Genomic DNA, 11,483 nt, shown 5'->3' with positions numbered 1-11,483 from the left:
ATGCTTATTTCATGTGATGTAAATTGATATCCTTAAAAGTCAGGACTCTTTTATCTGGTGATGGCTATGGTAATTCTTTAGGCAGGTAATGAACAAAATCTGTCACTGATTTCTGTTGCAAATTTGAACCTCAGAGCAGCAAAGTCAAAGGCTGCCTACAGGTCTGAAACCTGTGGAGAGCACTCGAAATGAATTGTGTGCCTGGGGTTGGCTGCAGAGTTGCAGAAAACTCATACAATATTTGCTTTTTGCAGCAGTGTCAGGAAAATAAAACCAAACCAAACCCACACCAAACAGGAATTTCAAAAGAACTTTGCTTTGCATTTGCTTACATCCAAACTGAAAGCTGTACGTGGGACTAAACCCAAGCAGAATGACTTATGCAATGCCTTGGTAAGCAAAACCCTGTAGTGTCACCTTTCTGACACAAATTTGGAACATATCCTGGCATGCATGTTCCCCACTCCCAAGAAAAGCATACCAAGACTATATCTGTGAGATTTTCATTTGTTTGCTTAATAAGTAAGCGAAAAGGCAGAAATTGATTGATGTTTGCTTTTGAAAAATACTAGGTAAACCCAATCATTTTTCAAAGAGCCAGGGGGTTGGAACACTACAGGGCAGGAAGTGCTGATCCTGCTTCAAGCAATCTCATGGCATCTGTATGGATGAATACCCTTTCTACGTCAGTGAAGAAAAGTTGTGCTAGTGGCATGCCTGCTAAATTTAAGGATATTTCACCTGTGACAGCAACAGCATAAGCTTTTCTTCGCTCTGACAAGGAACTGAGATGGGGAATTACACTTCAGAGGAGGACCAGGTGGACAATGCGTCCTTACAATCTTTCTGGAGCAAGATAGGGTGATTTTAAAACAAGATACACTGATTTTAAAACCCTCTGCTTGTATGCCCCAGATAAAGACTATAGCAAGAAGCAGCATGGTGTTACATGTGTTTTGTAAATAGACCATTCATTTGTGGCTGCACCCACCTACCAGCATGGACAAAACAGAATTTCATCAAGTTGGCACTTCCTGTTTTTTTCATTTATTTCTTCCAAAACTTTACAAGCTTTTACAGGGTGACTAAAACACTTGGAAACTTTGTGAGACTCTTCTGGAAGAGGTATAAGGACATCATTATTCTTGGGCTGGCACAACACTCGTGCAGTTTGTTCTTTCCCCTCTAAAGTGAGAGAATCGGTTTTGCATCCCAAAAACTTATCTTATTTCCTGTTCCAGACTAATCCAAGAACACTGTAGATGAGACTCCTTCAGTCATCACATACACTGCAGAAATCTCACACTAGGTAATTCCAGTTCCCCTTGCTTCCCCCAACCCCAGAAAAAAAAAAAAAAAAAAAAAGGCAGATTGGTTCTCCTAACTCTAGATAACACAAGAACTGTTGTGTGTCTTTTACTGAAGTTACAGGGGGGACGGGGGGGTGGGGGGTGCGTAGAAGATGACAATCAGGTATTTTATGCTTTAGTTTTTAATGAGCTGTGACATCTGAGCAGTCAGCTGCTGCTCTGTCTCCTTCATGCAATGTACTCCTGCTTTCTCAACATCCCGGTTGCTGGTGGATGGTATCACAGTATCACAGTATCATCAGGGTTGGAAAAGACCTCACAGATCATCAAGTCTAACCCTTTACCACAGAGCTCAAGGCTAGACCATGGCACCAAGTGCCACGTCCAACCTTGCCTTGAACAGCCCCAGGGACGGCGACTCCACCACCTCCCCGGGCAGCCCATTCCAGTGTCCAATGACTCTCTCAGTGAAGAACTTTCTCCTCACCTCCAGCCTAAATCTCCCCTGGTGCAGCCTGGGGCTGTGTCCTCTCATTCTGGAGCTGGCCACCTGAGAGAAGAGAGCAACCTCCTCCTGGCCACAACCACCCCTCAGGTAGTTGTAGACAGCAATAAGGTCACCCCTGAGCCTCCTCTTCTCCAGGCTAAACAATCCCAGCTCCCTCAGCCTCTCCTCGTAGGGCTTGTGCTCAAGGCCTCTCACCAGCCTCATCGCCCTTCTCTGGACACGCTCAAGCATCTCAATGTCCCTCCTAAACTGGGGAGCCCCAGAACTGAACACAATACTCAAGGTGTGGTCTAACCAGTGCAGAGTACAGGGGCAGAATGACCTCCCTGCTCCAGCTGACCACACCATTCCTGATGCAGACCAGGATGCCACTGGCTCTCTTGGCCACCTGGGCACACTGCTGGCTCATGTTCAGGCGGGTATCAATCAGCACCCCCAGATCCCTCTCTGTCTGGCTGCTCTCCAGCCACTCCGACCCTAGCCTGTATCTCTGCATGGGGTTGTTGTAGCCAAAGTGCAGCACCCTGCACTTGGAGCTATTGAACACCATCCCCTTGGACTCTGCCCATCTGTGCAGGTGGTCAAGGTCCCGCTGCAGAGCCCTTCTGCCCTCCAACCCAGTCATATCTGCTCCCAGCTTAGTGTCATCTGCAAACTTGCTGATGACTGACTCCATGCCCTCATCCAGATCATCTATGAAGATGTTAAAGAGGATGGTGTAGATACAGTTTAGTGTGGATTGCCTTCCACAGATCAGAAAACATAGTTCCAATAGCTTATTGAACCAAAAGACGTGAGTTGTGTGAGCATACTCCCTTGATACGTATGAAGAGATAGCAAAATACTGTGTTATGGAAAAGAACATTTTCTTAATAGATTGTTTGGGGTTTTTTTTATTATGGCTTTCATATATCTTATCTTTTTGTTTCTGATTAACATCTTTTAAAACAATTTATTCTACTGAATAAGTTGGAGGTTTTTTTAATTGTCAATTGTTTACCCAGCTATGGATAGTCATAAAAGCTCTTTCTGACATTTAAAATCTATCAGTCTCTGTTCTGCCCAGATTTGTCAGAAACACTGCAAATCTTAAAAGCCTGGCTCACACTCTCCTTCTCTAATGAAATCCATAAACAGGCATACTGCACCTTGTGATCATTTTGACTAAACCTACCACTTTTCTTGTCAAAAACGGCTCTCCAGGAATGGAAGTCCAGGTTTTTCAAAAGCCCTGTTTTATGTTGTCCCAGTATTGCTGCTAGAAACAAGTCTTGCCAAGTCATAACAGTCTGTGACTAGAGCGCTTATTTCTCAGCCTCTTTTAAAAATAGAGAAAATATGTCTAAAAGAAAAAGTATTTGTCACAGTAACCAGCAAAGAGAAGTACATGGAGACCTCCTGACTGTCCTGGAGTCCTGTATACCCCAAAATTCCTCTCCCTCTGTGGTTTGAATGGGAGAGGAAAAGGTGCTAAAAGACTTTCTTCCCCCCCCCAAGCCTTGCAGGCGTGAAGCAGGGGGAGCAAGGGGCTCTTCCAGCATGAGGGGTGCCCCGTGCAGTGCCTGTGCTGGAATCGGGCTGCAATTGGCTGTGGTCTTCGCACCTAGGAAGTGATAACTCTGCTCTTTGTCTAGGAAGCATATAAATATTGGGGGACTTCCCGCTCTTGGGGTTCCCACCTTAGAACTCGCCCCTGCCTGGGAGATCGTGCCCACCTGAGACTTCTCCCCCGCCTGGATAGATTCTACAGCAGGAGCCCCTGGCGCTCTGCTCTGAAGGACGCTTCCCACCATTAGCACCTTTTGTGCATGCTCAAATAGGCCTTAACGACCCTCTGACTGCCTCTGAGACCGAGGGGACAAGCAGCTGGACTGCCCTTCCTTTCAGCCACCCGACTCACCTGTGAGTAATCTGGCTCAGCTTTATTATTAAGTGGGAAACGCTATAATTTAATAGGTAAAGCCTTTTCCAACTTCTGACTTCCAAAGTAGTCAAATTACCTATGGTATCTCTGTAGATTTTCTCAAATGAACTGAATCTGGTAATTAAAACTAAATTAATTTCTGTATATAGTTTTGGGGGTGAGTTTCTGGGAAAATAAAATAACTCTATTTTTATATAAAATTCCTGACTTGGCTACATTAATTCCCTGCCTCCACAACACTGACTGAATGTCTTAGGCAAAGTCTACAGTAAAAATGAAAATTTAAAAAATACTGTACATGAGAAAACATTTTTAAAAGTGGGAGAGAGGAAGGGAAGGAAGTTTCACTGGTTTGAATAGGTCTGTTCAGAGTTTGAGATGACTTTGCATCCAGTGTACAGTTGTTACTAAACTATATTTTGCAATTTTGTCATCAAATACAGTTGATGCCACTTCAGGAAAACTAAATCTCAGGAATAAATCTAGATTGAAAGGATCTAAGGAGGATTAGTCTAAATTTAATACCACTCTTTGAGAAGCATCTCCCTCTGACACTGCAGGCAGACTCTACATCTTGCCCTAGAAGTAGATACCCACCACAAGACAGCACATAAACTCAGCATTGCCACCCCCTTGCTAAATTTGTTGACATTTAGTCTGATAATGCAGCTGTTCCTCTGAATGCTCCTAATTTGTTTTGGGCCATGTCAGCTGACTTTGCCTAACCATTAAAAAAAGCCAAGATACCAAGATTTATTTGCACTATTTAACACCACCAGATTAGTTTTTCTAATGTGGTTTCAGGAAAAATCATACCACTGTCAGTTCCAGATGTGGTGAATGACTTGCCTGCTAACATCTGATGGAGAGGTGATGATGGCACATATGGAAGACCAAGAGCGAGTAACCTCTATTGCCTGTACAACTGTTTTCTCAGCAGCTGCTTGTTTCCATTTATAGCTTTTCTTCTTAATATAAACATGAAGATTGGGGGGGAAAAAAAAGGACCTTCTGGTCTTTTTTTTTTTTTTCAGATGAGACAGCAAAATTTTCCATATGTCTTTATGCAAGTAATACTTACAGTGGGTGGCCCCTAAAAGATGAATAATTATGGCAGTAAAAATTAGTGCAATTTGGATCCAGTAACTCAGATACAAAAGAACTTTGAAAAAAATGTATTTGTTTTGTTTTGTTCTGTCCTGTTTTGTTTTTCCCATTCAAGTAAGGAACCAAAGCAGTCAAAACTGGAAGTATATGCAGGCACAAAAGAGTGGTGGAAATAAATGTGTCTCTTTTTAATTAGTGGCACTGAACACACACTGTAATAAAATGTTGAAACCTCTCCTAAAACTTCACAATAGAACAGTTTCTACCAGTTTCTATTAATCTTTTTCACTGAATACTAATTAATAATTAGAAATTACTTGTTCGTGAAAAAAAAATATATGGAGAAGGGGAAATAGTAGTAAAGTTATAGTCTCAGAATCCCCCTCCAGCTACCTCCCTGGAAATGTTTGGTCTTTTCCTAGGGTTTTTCATAGTGTTCTCACTAACTGGAGCCCTCATGTCTCTCCTCACCTTTTCAGTATGTGATATATAAAGCACCCCTAAAGCACCCAACCGAACAGACCTTGGCATCTATATGCTGCCCCCTCCTTGCATTTCCACGTGCCTTGACAATGCTGTGCATAGATTAAGAGGAAAATTTGGCACAGAGCCCACAGTGCTCAGGCTTTAGCTGCTCCTCTATTTCTTTGTTCTGACAAAGCCATTGTAATTCAGCTCAAAAGATTTGGGCATACAGATTTCCAACACATTGTGTGTGGTTCTATCTACAGAACTGTCATTTGTTTCGAACACGAAGGAGGGGGAAGGGTATGATCTTAGCAGCCTTTTTAGGGAGGTGCAGTATGACCCACCAAGAAGCCTAAGCAAGGGTACTAGGGAAGAGATGAGAAAGGGATTTTTTTCCCTTGCTTTTGTAAAAGGTTTCAAATCCATGAAGGAAGGAAGCTACAATGGCTGAATCACATTGGATTCACTGCCAAATACTTGGACTGAGGTAGATCAAATGCCTACTTGTATGATAATACATACAAAACAGAAGATGCTTCATTTCCCTTCTGATCTGGGGAGGGGGGAAATCAGCATACATTACTTGGGTGTTTTCACACAGCCAATCAAACTTGAAGAAAAACTTCCACTCAAAACTTTGTCAGCATGGAGTTTATGCACTGAGATAGGTCTTTCTCATTTCCTTTGTCCCTTTTGGGGAGAAATAACAATACTCCATAGCAAGAGTTAAGTAGTGGATTTAAGACTACCAAGCCAAAAAATTACATCTCACACTTGGCTGTCATTTAGCCCTGGCAGCAGCTAACCTGTGTGTTTCCAGCCTTAGCCCAAGGTGATGTCTACATTGAGAGTAATAATTCCACGCAGATACCCAGCTGCAACTTCACATTACTTCTACCCATCCCCTCTGCAGTCTGGCCACAGTTCTCATGGTCTTCTCTGTACAGTCTGTTACAAAACCATGGGCACCTAATGCAGTCAGGAACAGAACCTCACTGTTTCTGGTAAACATGTATGATGCCTGAGTCACTTTTCAGATTGCACAAACTTCCATCCTCGAGCAGTCACCTGTCTGGAGCTTATGGGGCCTATTTCAATGTTCAACAAGAAGCTCAACTCCAATAATTAGACTGTCTGGGGGTGAGAGTATACCCTGCCCTCATTTCTGAATCTGTGTTGCTGCACTAGCAAGGAGCTCAGTACTTCTAGGGCAGGGAAATACACAAAGAGAAGTCTTTTCACAGTCACCTTGTTGGTGGGGGAGGTTGGTGGAGGAGGTTGCTTGTGACTCCATCCCTAGAGCAACTGTGCCACCTCTGTGCTAGGAGTCAGGATGTGAATCTCACAACTTCACACTAATGTTGGATGTCCTTGGACCTGCATGCAAAACACTTCTGAAGCTAGATCTCAGTCTCTCTGAGAATATGGGTAATGGTTTCAGTGTTTTCATTCAAAAATATTCACCTCTCATTGCACTTTTTGTGCCCTTCAGTGATGTGTATAAGGAGACAGAAAGCTAAGTTACATTCATTCAATCATTTCTTGGCTTTTTTGCCCCATCAAGTTAAATTGTCTTGAGCAATGCCTCCTGTGAATGATTATTTTCAATCTACCCTCTCCATTAGGAGACTTTTTTCTTGATACACATCCTAGAAGCTCCATTTTTTCATTCCATCTCATTATGTCTACTTATCCCCTTTATGTAAGCAACTTTTTGTTCTCTAACTGCATCTTAAATCCATGTGCCCAGTTAACAGTTACATACAGAAGAGTACATATTTGATTAACTTTTTTTTTTCCCCTTTAGAGAAACCTTTTTACACAAAGGTGGTGTCTGGTAGTTTTATTGGGTTAATGGAGTACAAAAGTAGCCTGAAGCTACTAGTCCTCAGGTCTTACAAAGCAAAAGTCCTAGAAGCCGTAGCTGAGAACAGAATCAAGTTGAAAATCAACATTTGAGGAGTCTTTAGTTACAATACATAAACCCATAAACTAATGTACTTCGATGTTATTTTCAACCCTGTTTAATTCAGTTACTGATTTATTCAAGTTGGCAGAAATTTCTGAGGGTTGTAGCATTATTATCCTGCCAAGCAGACAAATAGATTTACTCTCTTTTGTTGCGTTTCTTACTAGCACTGGTACATAGTCTACCAAAGAAAACACTTTTTCCTTCATAGGCCATATTTTAAGTAAGGCATTACCATCCGCTGAACTGTCCAAACATCCTTTAAAAGTGGACTCAGACATACCGCTAAAATACTTTCTGTATATGCCTGAGTTTTTTTACCTGTGCCTCATCTGTGGTTGAAGGCATCACTAAAACTTCTCAGTGACAACCAAAATTTGAGAGTCCATTGCACATGACCTTAAAATATCATCAGAATAAACTTACAAATTAAATAATAAGCCTAAAATGTTAATGATCTGTACATGCACTGTTAAATGGGTAATTCTCAGTACCTTTACTAAAAAATAAGCCTGATTCCTAAAGCTTTAGTCACCACAACCCTTTTAAAAACAGTCGCTTTGCAAAACATCTGGTAAACATAAAGCAAGAAGTTCCAGAAAAAATGGTCATATACTTTCTCTCACTTTCAATAAATTATATTTAATTTTAAAAAAAGACCACTTTTCATCTGTTATGGAACCCACATAAAGTGTCTGTATTTTGTTGGTGTATTAGTTTTCATAAACATTTTCTTTAATATTAATTAACATTATTCTTCATTTTCTGGAAAATATTTAACCTGTACCTTAGAATCCTGTGAGCTTCTTTTCAGAGTTGCTTTTGGAACAAATGAAAGCACTTCAGAATTTTGGCAGCTTTACCTTGCTTCACTCAGAAGTTTAATAAAACACAATTGTAGGTTGATTTTTTTTCCTTCATCCTTGGTTGCTGATGTCACCTGGAATACATCATCAGTGGACTTAAGACATGATGTCCTAGCACTAGTAAATATTTTCAACCAGGTCAGACAAGCAACTGTTAAGCGGAAAACACACAGTTCAGTATTCACCTTTAAGGTCCTTTCAGTCTAAGGGAGAAAGACCTAATATTATGCCCTTTTGCTTCATCTTCAAAACATTACCTGTCTCCCTCCAACATTTTTTATTTTGTATTTGCTTTTAGAAAGCTCTCTATAACCTACCAACTTCATGTTCAGCCAAGTTAACAGGACACTTACGAATCTGAGAAAAACTGAAGTCACCCTGCTTTCAGTGGCCCATTCTCTTGTGGTTGTGTGTGGTTTAAACAAGGATAACCCTGGGTGCTGGATTAATACACTCTGTTCAGATGTCTTAACCAGAGAAAGAGCAGTTGTATTTGAAGCTGAATGCTTCCAGAGAAAGGCATCCATATTCTCCTTCCTCTCTCTGTGCTTTTCTCTCTTCTGTAAATCATACAAGAAATAAACCAGATCCCCTCTCCCTTTCACTATCAGTACTGCAGATAATCCCACTTGGGTAACAATCCGTATGGGTAATAATCAATCAAAGAGAATGGATTAACAGAAGCAAGATGCACTGTGGCAAAAGACTTTCCCTTGCACCCTGGCTCCTGATCAAAGAATTGCAAGGACAAGGATCTTCTCAGGCTAATTGCTGACAAATGTAAGATAAACAACCTGTTATCACAGCCACCTCTGCTCCCTTTTAAGTGGGGGAGGAGGGAGTGGATGCAATTAAAGCCTTAAGTATTACACAGACTATGATATCCATTTATTGTTCTTGTTTTGCACAAATGGGGAATTATCTCACTTCATACAAGCAGATGCTATGATGAAAGTCTCACATTTGTGGAAGAGGCAAGCCTGGGAAATTTCTAGGCGAGGAAGTCGTAAGAAGGTTACAGAAAAGAAATACCTGTCAGGTGCTATGGCAGAACTTGGCTGTGACAAGATGTGCAGGATAAGGCAAGGCTGCTGGGACAGGGATGAGAGGTGAGGCTCAGAAATACCAACCAGTAGCTAGACACAGCCACAAGCATTTACTTCATTATATTGCTGGACAGGCTACAAGACTTGGAGCTGTTGAGCCTGGAGGAAAGAACACTCCAGGAAGATCTTATAGTACCTGAAAGGGGTCTACAAGAAAGCTGGGAAAGGACTTTTTGTGAGGGCTTGTAATGGTAGGAGAAGAAGGATTGGATTTGAGGAGAGTAGATTTAAAATAGACATTAGAAAGGGTCGTTAGGCACTGGAACAGTTGGCCCAGGGAGATCATGGATGACCTTTCCCTAGAGGTGTTCAAGGCCAGGTTGGATGAGGCCTTGAGCAACCTGGCTCAGTGGAAGACATCCCTGCCCATGGCAGGAGGGTTGGAACTAGGTGATCTTTAGGGTCCTTTCCATCCTTTCCAACCCTTCCATTCTATGATTCCCAGACAGATAAAATACAGAATTACAGAGACAGAATTACATAGTCATAGAATGCATCAGGTTGAAAGTGACTCTTGAAGTTCATCGTGTCCAGCCCCACTGCAGTCAACAGGAACATCTCCAACTAGATCTGATTGCTCAAGGCCCCGTCAAGTTTGACCTTGAATGTCTTCAGGACTAGGGCCTCTATTACATCTCAGGGAAACCTATTCCCATATTTCTACCATTGTAAAGATTTTTTTCCTAATGTCCAACCTAAATCTACCTATTTCCAGTTTAAAACCATCTCTCTGGATGGCATTCCTTCTCTCCATGTTGAGGGGCAGCACAAAACACCTGACATGTGGTGCTAAGCGCCTAGCCCTCAAGGCTTTTCTCATCTGACTCAACTTCCTGGGGATTCCCTGCAACAGGAGGAGGAGAGCAAAGGCTAAACTGGCCTGGCAGGATTTATGCCCTGCCAGGACACAAGGGCATGCACTAAAGTTAATTTTCTTCAATGGACATTACTCTTTAATAAAAAGAGGAATTCTCCTAATTATCAAGAAGGACTCAAAGGGTGAAATCCTGATGTTAATTATTGAAGTAAATACCTATAATATCTTCCCTGGAATCCAACAAACAGATAATCAAGTCATAGAATCATAGAATCAACCAGGTTGGAAGAGACCTCCAAGATCATCCACTCCAACCTAGCACCCAGCCCTAGCCAGTCAACTAGACCATGACACTAAGTGCCTCATCCAGGCTTTTCTTGAACACCTCCAGGGACGGTGCCTCCACCACCTCCCTGGGCAGCCCATTCCAATGCCAATCACTCTCTCTGTGAAGAACTTCCTCCTAACATCCAGCCTATACCTACCCCAGGACAACTTGAGACTGTGTCCCCTTGTTCTTTTGCTGGTTGCCTGGGAGAAGAGACCAACCCCCACCTGGCTACAACCTCCCTTCAGGTAGTTGTAGACAGTAATAAGATCACCCCTGAGCCTCCTCTTCTCCAGGCTAAACACCCCCAACTTCCCTAGCCTCTACTCACAGGGTTTGTGCTCCAGGCCCCTCACCAGCTTTGTTGCCCTTCTCTGGACATGCTCCAGCACCTCAACATCTTTCTTGAATTGAGTGTTCATATCTGGCCAATCTAAGTTACTTGACTCTATGCAGAGTCATAGAATCATAGAACTGTTTCATCAGTCTGTTTGGAAGAGACTTAGATTAGTCCAATCATCAAGCTGGCACTACCGTAAGCATTAAACCATATCCCAGAGTGCTGTGTCTACACCTTATTCAAACGCCTCCAGGGATGGCAACTCCACCACCTCTCTGGGTAGCCTTTTCCAATGCCTGTTCTAATATTGATCCTAATATCCTACCCCACACACACCTCCCACACCCCCTAACTGGCACAACTTGAGGTTATTTCCTCCTGTTATACCTCTTCATACTAGGGAGAAGAGACCAACACTCACCTCACTGCGACCTCCTTTCAGGGAGTTGTAAAGGGTGATAAGGTCACCCCTCAGCCTCCTCTTCTCCAGACTAAACAATCCTATTTCCCTCAGCCATGCCCCATGAGACTTGTTCTCCAAGCACACAGATTCTGAGAGAAGATGATCAAATGAAAACAGCTTGACGAAATGCTCTAACAAAATGTGATTGGCAGCTCCTTCAGCTGGCAGTGCTGTTACAACAGTGAGTATTGTGGGCAGAAGCATTAGCAGCCAGGCTGTGATAACAAGGTCTCAATATTTTGCTAACAACCACTCACAGCTCCTGGGTCATGTAGTA

The sequence above is a fragment of the Pogoniulus pusillus genome, chromosome Z (genome assembly GCF_015220805.1).
Source record: "Pogoniulus pusillus isolate bPogPus1 chromosome Z, bPogPus1.pri, whole genome shotgun sequence".
NCBI lineage: Eukaryota > Metazoa > Chordata > Aves > Piciformes > Lybiidae > Pogoniulus > Pogoniulus pusillus.
Note: the sequence above shows the minus strand (reverse complement) of the source record.